This window comes from Pithys albifrons, chromosome 6 (genome assembly GCF_047495875.1).
Source record: "Pithys albifrons albifrons isolate INPA30051 chromosome 6, PitAlb_v1, whole genome shotgun sequence".
Lineage (NCBI taxonomy): Eukaryota > Metazoa > Chordata > Aves > Passeriformes > Thamnophilidae > Pithys > Pithys albifrons.
The window spans coordinates 47,287,155-47,299,353 of NC_092463.1; the positions used below are offsets into that span (position 1 = coordinate 47,287,155).

Here is a 12,199-nt window from a genome sequence, read left to right on the forward strand (position 1 = left end):
GGGATCGTGTGTGTATGTTAAATGAGCAAATACTGGATATTCGGGTGTGGTAAATTGTTCTTGTGTGTTACTTGTTGTCTTACTGGTGTAGTATTATTTTGGGGTCTGTTAAAAGTTGAACACGTCTTTGGGAATTGATAGTGAGAGTTTTTGTAAAGGTGATTTGGAAAGGTTGGCAGGGGATTCCTACCCCTCATTCCCTGTGTGAGCTGGATCCCAGGGTTTGTTTGTCACTTGTTGTTAATGCCTTAAACTTTCAATCTGTCAATATCACAGCTAACAGCAAACAAGTGCTAGTCCCTATCTGTGTCCTAAGTGTAATAGTTGCTGTCCTAGAATTTTTGTGTTTTGTTTATATCGTTGGTGGGAAAAATGTGTTAATCAGCACTGGGGACTTGGGATGTCTACAGGGAACTGAGACTTAGGGGTTAATTGCAGCTGCACTTTGCAAAGGCGACTACACATGTAAAGGCAACTGCTTTAGCCAAGATATTACCTTAAGTTGGAACTCTCAGTGGTGGATTTGATTGATTGCAAGGATCATATACTCAGAACACAACAAATGAATGTGGATACTACTCTGTTCCAGTGTTAAGAATAGATTTGTAATAGTCCATGGAACAAGAGGTGGATATTGATAAAGGAATACATGTGAGTCCCCCTCACTGGTGTCTGGATTGTGAAGAGTGTTACCCTGTGCTGTTGTGTGTAATTTATAGAGAGTGTGGATATTTGGAACAGTGGGATACCCAAGAAAGTAATGCCTGCTTTTGCTTCCATTGTCGGGTGAAAAGGCACAGTGAGACATTACAGTACTACCTGAAAGTATTACTTGCTGTAACACCTTACAGAGGAAAAATCCCAGGTTCGCAGAACAAGAAGCTCTAGAATTACTAACTAACTTCTTTATGCAAGATCTCTGTGCTTTGGAGCTAATTGAGCCCATAGATGAAGTGGAAACCAAAAGTAATTAAAAACTGGTGTTGCGTGTTGTGCTGTGTGACTGAGGTGTGCAAACAGGCACGAGGCAAGTGCAGAGTGGTCATGTAACCCCTGATAATGTGAGGACTTAACTAAGGGCACCAACTTCTGTGTTTGCAATTTCACTAAGATACAAGGATGTGATTTTAACTACACTTCTCCTGTGACCATCATGCAATTAATCTTGGTTAATTACATATTATGTCATGAAATACCTGGGCTACAAATAGGCATGGACATTAATATCATCTGGAAGGTGCTCTACCATCCTGATATCGAACAGGTGGCAGGAAAGGTGAACGCTTCTTCCTGTTACATGCTGTGGCAAGTGAAACATGACAGTGTTGAAATCAAGAATATTATGACAGAAGTGGAAAAAACCAGAGAGGATCATTGGTGGGACATATTCCTAAGATGGATGTCACCAAACTCACCCACAGCAACACAACTTTTTAACTTTTTAGTACATCCAGTGTTAATACTCATTTTGACAACTTTGTTACTAACTATGTTAACCTCTGGATGGGGTGGCAATTTTGGACAGCAGCTCAAGAAGTACTTGCTTACTCCTAACGGAAAGGGAAGAAACCAAAACAGGGGAAGTAAAAGCCTATGGCCAAGACCTAAGGCCTGACTATGTTAGCATAACCTTTAGCACTTTGCATGAGTATGACTGCAAAATGAAACCACTTGCAAGCAGGAGAACTATCCAAATGAAAGGATAAGATAAAACCTGGAAAGCAGAGCTTCAGCATGTAACAGTGGTAATCAATAATTTTGCAAAGGGTTAGGGTTAGGGTAATTGCTTGAAATAAGACTGTAATGAGCATGTAATAGCAGGTATAGAAAATAAGTAACTGAATGTATAGTTAGATAAGGTAATCACAGACTGAACTTTTTACTGACCTGTGAAGGATGTATGGGATAGATAAATTCAGAACTTGTTTGTTTCAGGGTATAAAGCCCCTTGAATTTTGACATGCTGGACACTCATATGGAGGTGCTAACCCCTATGTTTGCCCCAGCTGAATAAAGGTGTGCTTTACTATACAGTGCATACCTGTAGTGGATTCCTTTGAATCAGATCATGTTGCTCAGGGCTCCATCCCACCTGGCCTTGGACACTTCCAAGAGTGAATTATCTACAGCTTCTCTGGGCAGCCTCTTCCACTGCTTTTGCTGCCCTCTGAGTAAAGAATTTCTTCCTAACATCTAATTTAAACCTGTCTCTTTCCATTTAAAACCATTGCCATGTGTCCAGCCACTTGTAAGCTAGGCTAGCTCTGCTTGGAAGAAGGTGCTAATTACTAGTGTTACCATGGTGGAAAATGAGCTATGATGCACCTAACAGGGGAGTAAAGGCTGAAGCTGCATGGATATTGACAGAGAATGAGCCTGGTCCCTTTTTGAGATGGCCCAAAGTCTCCTTAGCTGTTGTAGGCATTAGAGGATAGATGTTATCCTGTAATTCTGTATATTCAACAGAAAAATGTCACTTGGTGGCTATGCTGTGCAATGTGTGCCTGAAACTGTCGGCAGGGTTTGCAGATATATTTATAATGCAAGGAGAATCAGAGGAGTCACCCACACAACAGAAATGTTTTCAAGAGATAAAGGCTATTAAACTGCTTGAAAAGACCAGTTGTGCCTCTAGAGGGTAAAAAGCCAATTTTGACCTTACAGAAACTTTACTTGCTGATCTTAGAAAGGAAGTGTTAGTAGAAGAGAAAGATAAATCTATAATGGAATTACTTTCTGCTTTACAAAATGTGCTTGGTAGAAAGATCTGCAAAAGTTGCATGCTCCTTAAAAAGAAAGTGGGAATCGGAGGGTAAAGCGTGCTTTCTCCTCTTTTCCTGTGGCTGGATTTTGTGAAATCCAGCTATTCACATCTGTACTTGCCTGGCAATGGGACTATCCCACAAGATGCGAGGGTGATTACATCTGTGATTGAAAGGGAGGGCAGATACTTTACTGAATAGAGAATAACATTTGTGATCTCTGTTAGAATATAATAAATGTACTACTCTAACTTTCTCTTCTAGGAGTACAAACTATACTAGTGTCCAGCATTCTTATTCTGGGATAGTAGCATCAATAGCTATGAACTGAAAAGCTTTTTCAGTAAAATGCTATTTTTCAGTAGTCGACTGGTCTCATCAGTGCAAAATGACTACCTTGTTTAAACATTGCTTATTTTTATCTGAAGGAAAGTACTGCAGTCTATTTGTTCTTGCTAAGCTTGTATCTTTATTTAAACACATTGATGCTTTTCTGAAGGGACTGTTTCTCACACCCATTGCCTTTTGTTACAATCCTGTGAAGGCCCTTTTTGAAGAGGAAAGACTCTCTTGTGTGCTTTTACTGGTATAGTGGTTAGATGGGTGCATCTAATAGGGCAAGGGAAGTGTTTGTTCAGTAAATATCCGTGTTACTTGGTAAATTGGCCAAAACAATGCTTGATTTTATATTAATTCCCTAAGAGATGCTGCTAACCAATGTAAATATTGTAGTTCTATTTAGCAAGTGAGAGATGAGAGGAGCTTGATGAATTTGTTTGATGTTCTCTGTCTGCTCTGCTTGTTAAACTGGAGTTGTTGACATGAGGGTAGAGCTGAGGTAGGTGAAGTGTCTGCATTTGGTGACTCATGTTTTGTGTGTGTGAGGACTGTTACTCTGACAAAGCCTCTAAAATGGGAAATACTCTGAAGCTGCATATTATGGTTTTTACATCATACCATAGAGGCTTAGTGAGAGGTTATGGGAATTATCCTCAAGTTTGAATAATTTGCTAGCTTTGTTCCCATTTCAAAACTGCCTAGCATGATCACTGTAGAAGTTTATATGTAATGATGTCCAGCTAGAATTGCTGAGAAGTTCCTGGATGTGGAGGTGGAGAATGTACTACCCTGCCTGGCTAGTTCAGAATACAAAGTGGGGTGGCTTTTGTGTACCATGGCAAAGACATTACTGGTAAAGCAGATTCCTTGAACTTGACTTTTTGAGCAGGTGCAGGAGCAAAAGGATCAGAGTTGTAACGAGCATCATTTCCTCTTCCTTGTAGTTTGCTGCTGTGTAGCCTTAGCTCCGTAGCACAGGATTTCTGCCTTTAGCATGCCTGTTGCTCATAGAGTGAGGGTTGGGGTGTGAGGCATGAACCATTACACTAGTCTTGTGAAGTTGTTTTCCTACTAGGAGAGCATAGGATAAGAAGCACTGTCCTGTGCTGGCCAGACCAGAATCCTGCCGTGTTCCTTCAGCATTATAACAAAGTGGCAGAGAGCTTCAGTCTCCTGTTCTTTTCCTGCTTGCTGCTGCTACTCAAAAAGGTACTAGCCTTGGGCTCCCTTCAGGTAGCTTCCATGAGGGGATAAAAGCAGGGCTTTCTTAGCTTGTTTTGCTGTATAGTTTTCCCACTTGCCTCATCCCCTCTCCCTGGCCGATTGATGTTTTCTTCTCTACTGAACCTGTGGACTCTTAGTTTATTTTACCTTGCAGACAAAACTGAAGGAGTTTCCAAAATGAATGGGTCTGCAGGAATTATTTTGCTATTCCTCTTTCTTATATGTGCTTAAGGCTCGATGTATTTTTATACATCCAAACCCAGTAATTCACAAGGCAGAGTCAGGGAAATGAGTCTGGGACTCCACTGGGGTGTTTTTTTGAGGCTGTGTCTTACAGGACTCCAGAGAACAGTTATCATCAGTAGGAATAGGACACACCTCATTTGTTGCATGAAGTTTTTTTGCTGTAACTGTTCATGTGTGTGCATTCAACTAATGAAGTCCAGGAGAACATGATCACTTCTCCTCAGGTCAGGGAAAAGGAGAGAGAAAAATGTCTGTCTGCAGCTGAAGTCCTTCCTCACCTCTCATGGTGAGAAATGACTGGACACACTGCTCTTGAAAGGAAAGATGTTATTGGAGTCATACTAATGAATTGAGATGCATGAGTTCAGTTCTTCCTTCTGCCATAAATTTCTTTGTGTGATCATAAGCAAAATTCTTAGTCTCCTGAAAACCTATAAATGAGGTAAATTGCTTGTCTTTTCTCCCAGCCTCATCTGCTTAAATTGTGATGTCTGTGAGGCAGTAACAGTGCACATTGTGCAAATGCACAGGAGGTGAAAGAGCCCAGGCTATCCTGTCCTGTCTGATCCCTTGTTCCAACTCTTTTGTGGTAATTACAGCAGGATGGATAGGGGAGAGAGTGGAAGAAGCAGAGGTGGAGTGATATTTTTGAGGGCTGTAAAGAGGTGTTTTTATAGAGGGACATAACAGAATGTCTTTAAATGTTTAGATTTTAAGAGATTTTAGAAGGTGTAGGAAACCTTTTTTACCTCATGAATTCAAGCTCTACCTTTATTCTTGTACTTTTTCAAAGTGAGAGAAATGCAACATTATCAAGGAAGAAAGGACAACTGGATTGTTCATGGAAGAGGCAGGGCAGGGAGGATGGCAGGCTTTACTTTGGGGCTGATAAGGAGAGAAGAGTGTTTTTGTGTCTACTTTTACTGAAAGCAGTACATGTGGATTGGTGTTAACAAAGCCTTTACACGACATTCTTTGTAAATGCTGGCAAGCAACACTTACAGACTGCTGGACTCGGTACAGTGCTGATTGTAGATCTTTTGGTTTTTTCTAGTAAAGGACTTCTCCACTGCTGGCTGTGTTTAAATGCGTAGAAAATAGTTTTGAAAAGCTATAGACAGCAGCAGTCATAATTTACTGTAATATCCTGCTGTCTAGGTAATTAATGAGTGTGTCGGTTCCTTGGATATGTTGAGCCAGATCGTTAATCAGTATCAACTGACCTTGCTCGTTGGAATTGGGGGGACTTTCATACGAGTTGATACACATCACCTACATCAAGTGATTAAGGTATAGGAAGGAGATGGTGTAGGACTGCTGGCCAGATTTGTGTTCATTAGAGATGAAATTGTGTGCCTGGCTTAGTGTTGGGAATATTATGGTATTGGGATATCGTGGAAGACATAGACCAGTTACAAGAAAAAGACTTGTATTTCTAAGTTTAGGTGTTGTTTCTTAAGCCTCTCTCCTGCTCTGTAGAACATGAGCAACTTGTACAAGCTTATGCTTCACAACCTGTCCATAACAAGGAATTACTTCCAGCCGGTTCCAGAATTTTGCTTGACTTCCTATGGCAAACTTTTGGCTTTTGTTCCCATATAGCTGTGAGGTATCATCCTTCTGCTTTATCCTCCCATGAACTGCCTAAGGTTAAAGCAGATCAGAAGTGAGGGGATGTTATCTTCAGAGCAGGAATTTTATCTTAAATGATACAGAGTTTTGATACAGCCACAGCATATTTCTTTAGTGTAGTCTCATGTAGGTAGCAACAGCAGCATTTCTTATAGTTGAAAATTAAAGGTGTGATTTGGTTGATCATCTGCTCAGGACAGGGACCAGCACACTCATGATATTCAGACAACCCCAGTTGCCTCCAGCACTGTATAGGCAGGCATTTCTGTAAGGGGCCTCCTTGGTTTTGGTTTCTGGGTTGAGAGGCATTTTGTTTTCATTTAAGTAGTGTATTCTAGTGTAGTAATGGATGGGCATCAGCCAAGCATTGAGTTTGCAAGAGAGTACAGCGCTGGCTGTGCAAAGTGAATAACAACATGCATATGAAGTATAAACTAGAGTAGTTTTAGACTGTGCCAGGCTGAAGGTGAGATGGAAAAGCAAAGGCAGATGGCATAAACTGCTGGGGAGAGATAAAGATAGACATTGCCATTGTTACTGACTTGTGGGCCTGGTGTGATTCTAACAAGAAATATGCTGGTTAGTCATAATGCTGTTAGAGTACTAGTGGCCAGTGAACAGCTGTTATCCCTGCAATCCCTCCACCTATAGCATTTAATCTACTTGACCAACTCTGTGTGATTGTAGCAAACAGCAAGACAGAAGGACAGTCAAAGTGAAATGCTTTAAATTTGGGTTTTCTTGGGGGTGGATGCTTTTCGTCTTGTATAGATTTCAGAAGCTCCAAGATGGGCTCTTTGTTGTCATAGAGTTGTCTGGAGCTTATTTTTCCCCATATTTTTCCCCATATTTTTATGTATATCTGATATATGTATCTTTTTTCCTCTTTCCCCCCATTTTTGTTATGTATAGGCAAGTAATTACTTGTATGCTGTAATGCCCAGTCTGTGTCAAACAAAATCAGAAATTGTCTGAGTTAAACACAGTGAATAGGTATCATGAGGGATGGATTCAAAGGGCAGGTTTTGTTTGCAAGATGGACCAATTAGTTGGAGTGTTGTCTCTATTGTGTTCAAGAACTCAGGGGCAGAGAAGTGAAGACTCAAGCCCTGTAGGTAACTGCTTTGCCTATATAATAGGGATCAGGAGAGGAGGTAGGGAACTATATCTGCTGTCAAGTTGCTTTAACTAATACAGTGCAATGTGGCATTACTATAACTGACTCGACACAAAACCTTTGAAAATCTTTAAATAATTTAAAGATGTTGATTCTGAGGCATGCAGGGTTTCCTGACTGAGTGTAAAATATTCCAAAATATTTGCAGTGGTTTAAGCCAACCTACATTTCTACAGTGGAACTTAAAGCAAACTCAGAAATCAATGCTGATTCTTTATGAGATGTGTTTGGTTTTCCTAAGACCTAGTGGTGCTAATACTCCCTTTAAGTGGGTTTCTTAAATTCTTCTCCAGAAGGAAAATGTTTGAGGTACCAGCAATATGTGTAGTTGTTTATTGCCTTTGGTATGGGTACCTAATACCTAGGTGCTGCTTTAGGTGCTTTCTAAACATTGCAAATAAGTGTGGGTTATAAACTGTAATTGATCCTGCCTGAAAGGTCATAATTTGATGCCTATATAGATCACAAATAAATTTTCAATGTATTCTGTGCAGTTACCTTATAATAAGCCTCACGTCTTTTCACTGGGTGTGTGTTTGAGAGTGTTTGTTACCGGAATCATTGACATTTTTGCATCACTTAAGAAGAGTAGGGCAGCAGTCTGTGAAGTCCTGGAGATGCTCTGTGACAAGAGAGGGGGGAGTAATTGTGCCTCTAAAGGGATTTGTGTGGAAGCAAACCGAATGTGAATGCTCATGCCAGACAGACTGGGATATGGTCCTGCAAGTCTATGTGGGAATCCAGTAGTTAAGACTATCAGGAAGTTGCTTAGAACACAGCACTTGTCACAGTGAAGAACTCTTTGAACAGTGGGAATGCTGCTGTCCTGGCCCAGATGGATCTGTGCTGTGCTTTACTTCACCCCCCCGAGTAAGTCACATCCAGTGCTTGTGCTGATGCCAAACACCAGTGCTCTGAAATTACTGCACAGTAGTTCTTCATTTCCCAGGCAGTGCCTGCCATAGCTGCAGCAGTCCTGGTCCAGCCAGAGTGTTATTTGTAATGGCTGGCTGATGTGCTCACAGCAATGCTGAGCTGCTCTGCCAGCACGGGGACCCGTGGCCAGATCCAGTTACTCTGTGGCTAGATGGAAGATCAGAGCAGAGGGAATTGCTGCAATCTGAGATGGAAAACTTACTTGGTTTGTGTGTTTTGGATGCTTGGTATAGGAGAGCAAAGGATCTAAACTTGCCTTAAAATTGGGAATGTGTTGATTTAACCTCTGTGAAGTTACCACAAAGGGCAAAGATACAATAGGCATGTCTTCTCCCTGGAAATACCATGAGAAAAATTGTATGATGTAGTTTATTGCCTTGGAGATTTTCTGGGAGCAAAATATGTGTCTTGGTATATCCACAGCAACAAAATTAAGGTAACAGTTGTTTTAAGTCACTAGCTTAAAAGAGAAAGCTGAAAAACTTTAAATAAAAAAAGACAAGTGAGTACTTTGGAGATATTACAGAACTAGAAAACTTACAGTGCCATGTCCTCAAGTGCTTCACTTTACTGATTGAGGTAGGAAATTAAGTGACATGTGAACTGTTGTTGTTACCACCAGAATTTCCTCTGCCTACAGTGTCTGATTTTCCTGTTTTCCCTTGGTCTTCCACAGATGCTTCTGCATGTTTGCTCAAGGGATGACTGTGTGATGACATTTTCCAGGCTGTTGCTCCCTGTGGAGCTGGATGCTTACTGGGAGCATGGTGCACTTGGTTCATCTCTCAGCTGTGGAGCAGACTCCTTGGGAAGGTCACTACTGTTTTCCTGCATGATGTCAAATGTTGTGGATGATCTCAGGATGGCCTGAAGTGCTGCTGTGACTCAATGTCATGCCACAAACACCTGTGAAAGAGTGTGGTGTGACCCTAGCTAGTGAACGATGAGTGAGTTCAGGCAGTGTTGCATTACCCTTGCTCAGAAAGAGCTTGGAGAGCAGGGAGGATCCTGGTCCTGCTGGTGGTTTTGCCATCCTCATAGTGTCTCAGGTCCATACCTGTCACAGCATGGGAAGGGTAGTCCTTCTTATGCTTACAAGGATGACAGAAGGACAAATGTGTGCAATATTGGAATGCTATAAGAGATGTATCAGCTCTTTGGGAATTGGAGTATCATCATGGCTCAGCTTCACGAACAAAGATTTGGGAAGGGCTCTCCCCACATGGGTGTGTCCTTCCAGCCTGTGCAAGGGATTTTTTAGGTGAGGCACAGCGTGCGCAGAACTGGCCTCACCCTTTAACTCCTGAGGTTCCTCTGCCATGGCCGAGCGAGCTTGGACGGTGACACTGGAGTCCTTGGGGCTAGACCCTAAAGCCCCCGGTATTCCCAGGAGGTCTTCCATCCAAGTACTAACCAGGGCTGGCCCTGCTGAGCTTTAGAGATCTGATGGGATTGGATGTCAGGGTGGCATTTAACTGCCTTGGGAATTGGAGTAACTCCTGTAGAAAATACCTGCAGTCTCTGTTTAAAGGCTTACAGTGGGAGATAGTTGGCTATATCCACTGGGAATATATTTCAGAAGCTAAGCACCCATCGTAATTTAGAAACACCCTATGTTTCCAAAAGCCCTGGAACAGTTTTAAGAATCACTGGATGAATATTGGAATCAATGCATTTAAACAGTGCTATGTCTATATTGGTGTATGTGTATAATCATAGATACACAATTAAATGTATTCTCTGAAAAGGAACCTCTTCAGTGGTGAATCTGAAATAATGACAAATTAGGTTAAGATTTAAACTTTCCCTAACCATTTAATAGCACTTAAATTAAGAAGTATTTACCAGTGCAGGTTTGGCTAGGGCTTTAAAGGAAAATGAAAGTGCTCAAACCACAGGAAATCAATGGCTTAATTGTCTGGAAAAAGAGTTCATTGCAGTGCCAGGATAATCTGTGAGAGCAGTAGCCTATTCTGGAGGCGTGGGGAGAATATTTGTCATTTAAGTTCTACAGCAATAACAGTTCCACGATTTGTGAAGTTGTGTGACTGTGTGTGGGAAATGAGAATGCCATATAGCTTAGGCCAAGGGATTCAAGAAAGACTAAAGGAAGGATGGTAAGATACTGTCTTTATTCTGGTAGAACCAGTCACCTTTCCTTACTTGCTTTCATTAGAGATAATGCTATTTTAAATGCAAAGTTTGTCAAACCTACTTTCTTCTCTTGGTGAGTCATCGAGTTTGGGGTAGTTGAGGTAGGCAGATAAATGCTGCTTCTGCAGATTTTAATTGGGTTTCAATTGTTTAGGGATACAACCAGCTGGGTGTGCAGCTACAGTGTGAGCTGCAGGTTGTGCTCTGGTGGGGGGAAATGGTGGGACCCCCAGATAAGGGGCTGTGAGCTGGTGCTGACCCTTTGCATGATAAAGGGCACAAGGACCTGTGGCACTGGCCAGGGTTGTGGGGCATTAGAGTGGCCAGTCACCCAGAGACTCTGTAGAACCCAAATAAATAGTGAGAATATACCAGACCAAATATTGCCATTAGAATGGGTGCATAGACTGTGAGGGTACAAAATCCCAGGGATTCCTTGGTTGGAGATCTTTCCCTGAAGGCACCAACTCAAACTGTTTCTGTGCTTTGCATCATGGTTAAATGTTTTGAAAAAACAGGGTTCTGGGACTCTGCTGTGGGGGAACCCAGGTCTGAGCCAGTGAGAGGAACTTACCTGACTGTGTGAGTGTGGAGTGTGCAGGGAGTCAAGAGGGACACCCCTTGGGTCACTGGAGCTGCCCAATGTGAACGGGCTTTGGTCCCAGCAGGGAAGGTCTGGGATGGTGGGAGTGTGACTGCGAGAGTGGCTCCTGGACAGTCAGTTTTCTTAACATCAGTTTTCCTCCAAGGGCAGTAGAAGTTAAATAAACAAACCAAAAGATCCCAGCAGAACAAAAGAAGAAACAAATGAACAAAAAATCCCACCCCAACTTTAGTAAAAAGCAAATCCATCACTCATTCATATAAAATGGGAAAAATTGAAATTTGAATAAATGTGCCATTTATTGCATATCTTCTTAGATAAATGAAGGGTGATAGATCTTCCATATCAAATCTGCAAGCTGAACTTCAGTCTATGGGGTATTTTAATCTAAACATCTGTGTTTTAATAGTTACTAATCAGGGAGAATCAGCCCTTTTTTTAGGCATAACAGCTGAAAACGGAAACCCAAGTTTAAAGCCGCTGACCTTAATCATGGTTTCATGTTTTGAACTTTTAATCACTTTGATTTAATTATGAATATTGAAACTATTAAATTATTAGTGCAGATCATAATAGTATCTGAATTATGACTGAATGGTCAGCATGAGCCAGCCTCTCCCTTCTGGCAGAAGGAGCTGTTGTGGGAGCTGCTTTTGTGCTCTCTGGTGAGATGCAACATGTCCCACAGAGATCTACTTGGGATCTAGTAATAATAAATACAAAGGCAGACTTGGAGAATTAGAAAGCAGTGGTTGATGTAGAGAGGCCCTCAGGAGTCAGCTGTTTCAGCCTCCTTGGTAGGTTTACCTGCTTTGAGGACTAACTGCATTGGAATGCACTGGGACACTCATCCTACCAAAAAGATGGGTTGTTCGTGTTGTTGATTCCATCTGGAGCACCTAGGGTATGTAAGAACTTAAAGCCTCATCTTTTTGCTCTATATTTGGAAACAAAAGTGATAAAAGTGAAAGCTCCTCTGCATGAGAAGAGGGAACTTTCTCACCAGTTAGGCTGAGGCTTGGGAATAGCCAAAAGAGGATCACAGATCTTCCAGCCTGTCAGTGGTAAGTGCTGAGCACAGATGCCTTTGCAAGCAGAAACACAGGATGCAAATATTTAACAAAG

The 12,199-nt window shown here is 41.7% G+C and overlaps 1 protein-coding gene across 3 annotated transcripts in view; it reads left to right on the forward strand.

Annotated features, from left to right (window-relative positions):
• The window catches only part of TSPAN4 (tetraspanin 4), a 437,423-nt gene that overhangs the window by 52,371 nt on the left and 372,853 nt on the right, over positions 1 to 12,199 (forward strand). The window contains exon 1 of one of the 3 annotated variants that reach the window (XM_071558761.1): positions 10,416 to 10,433. The exons of the other annotated variants lie outside the window; for them this stretch is intronic. The gene's annotated coding sequence lies outside the window, so the exon portion shown is untranslated. Of the gene's footprint in view, positions 1 to 10,415; positions 10,434 to 12,199 lie in introns of those variants that run through there. 3 annotated transcript variants of the gene reach the window in all.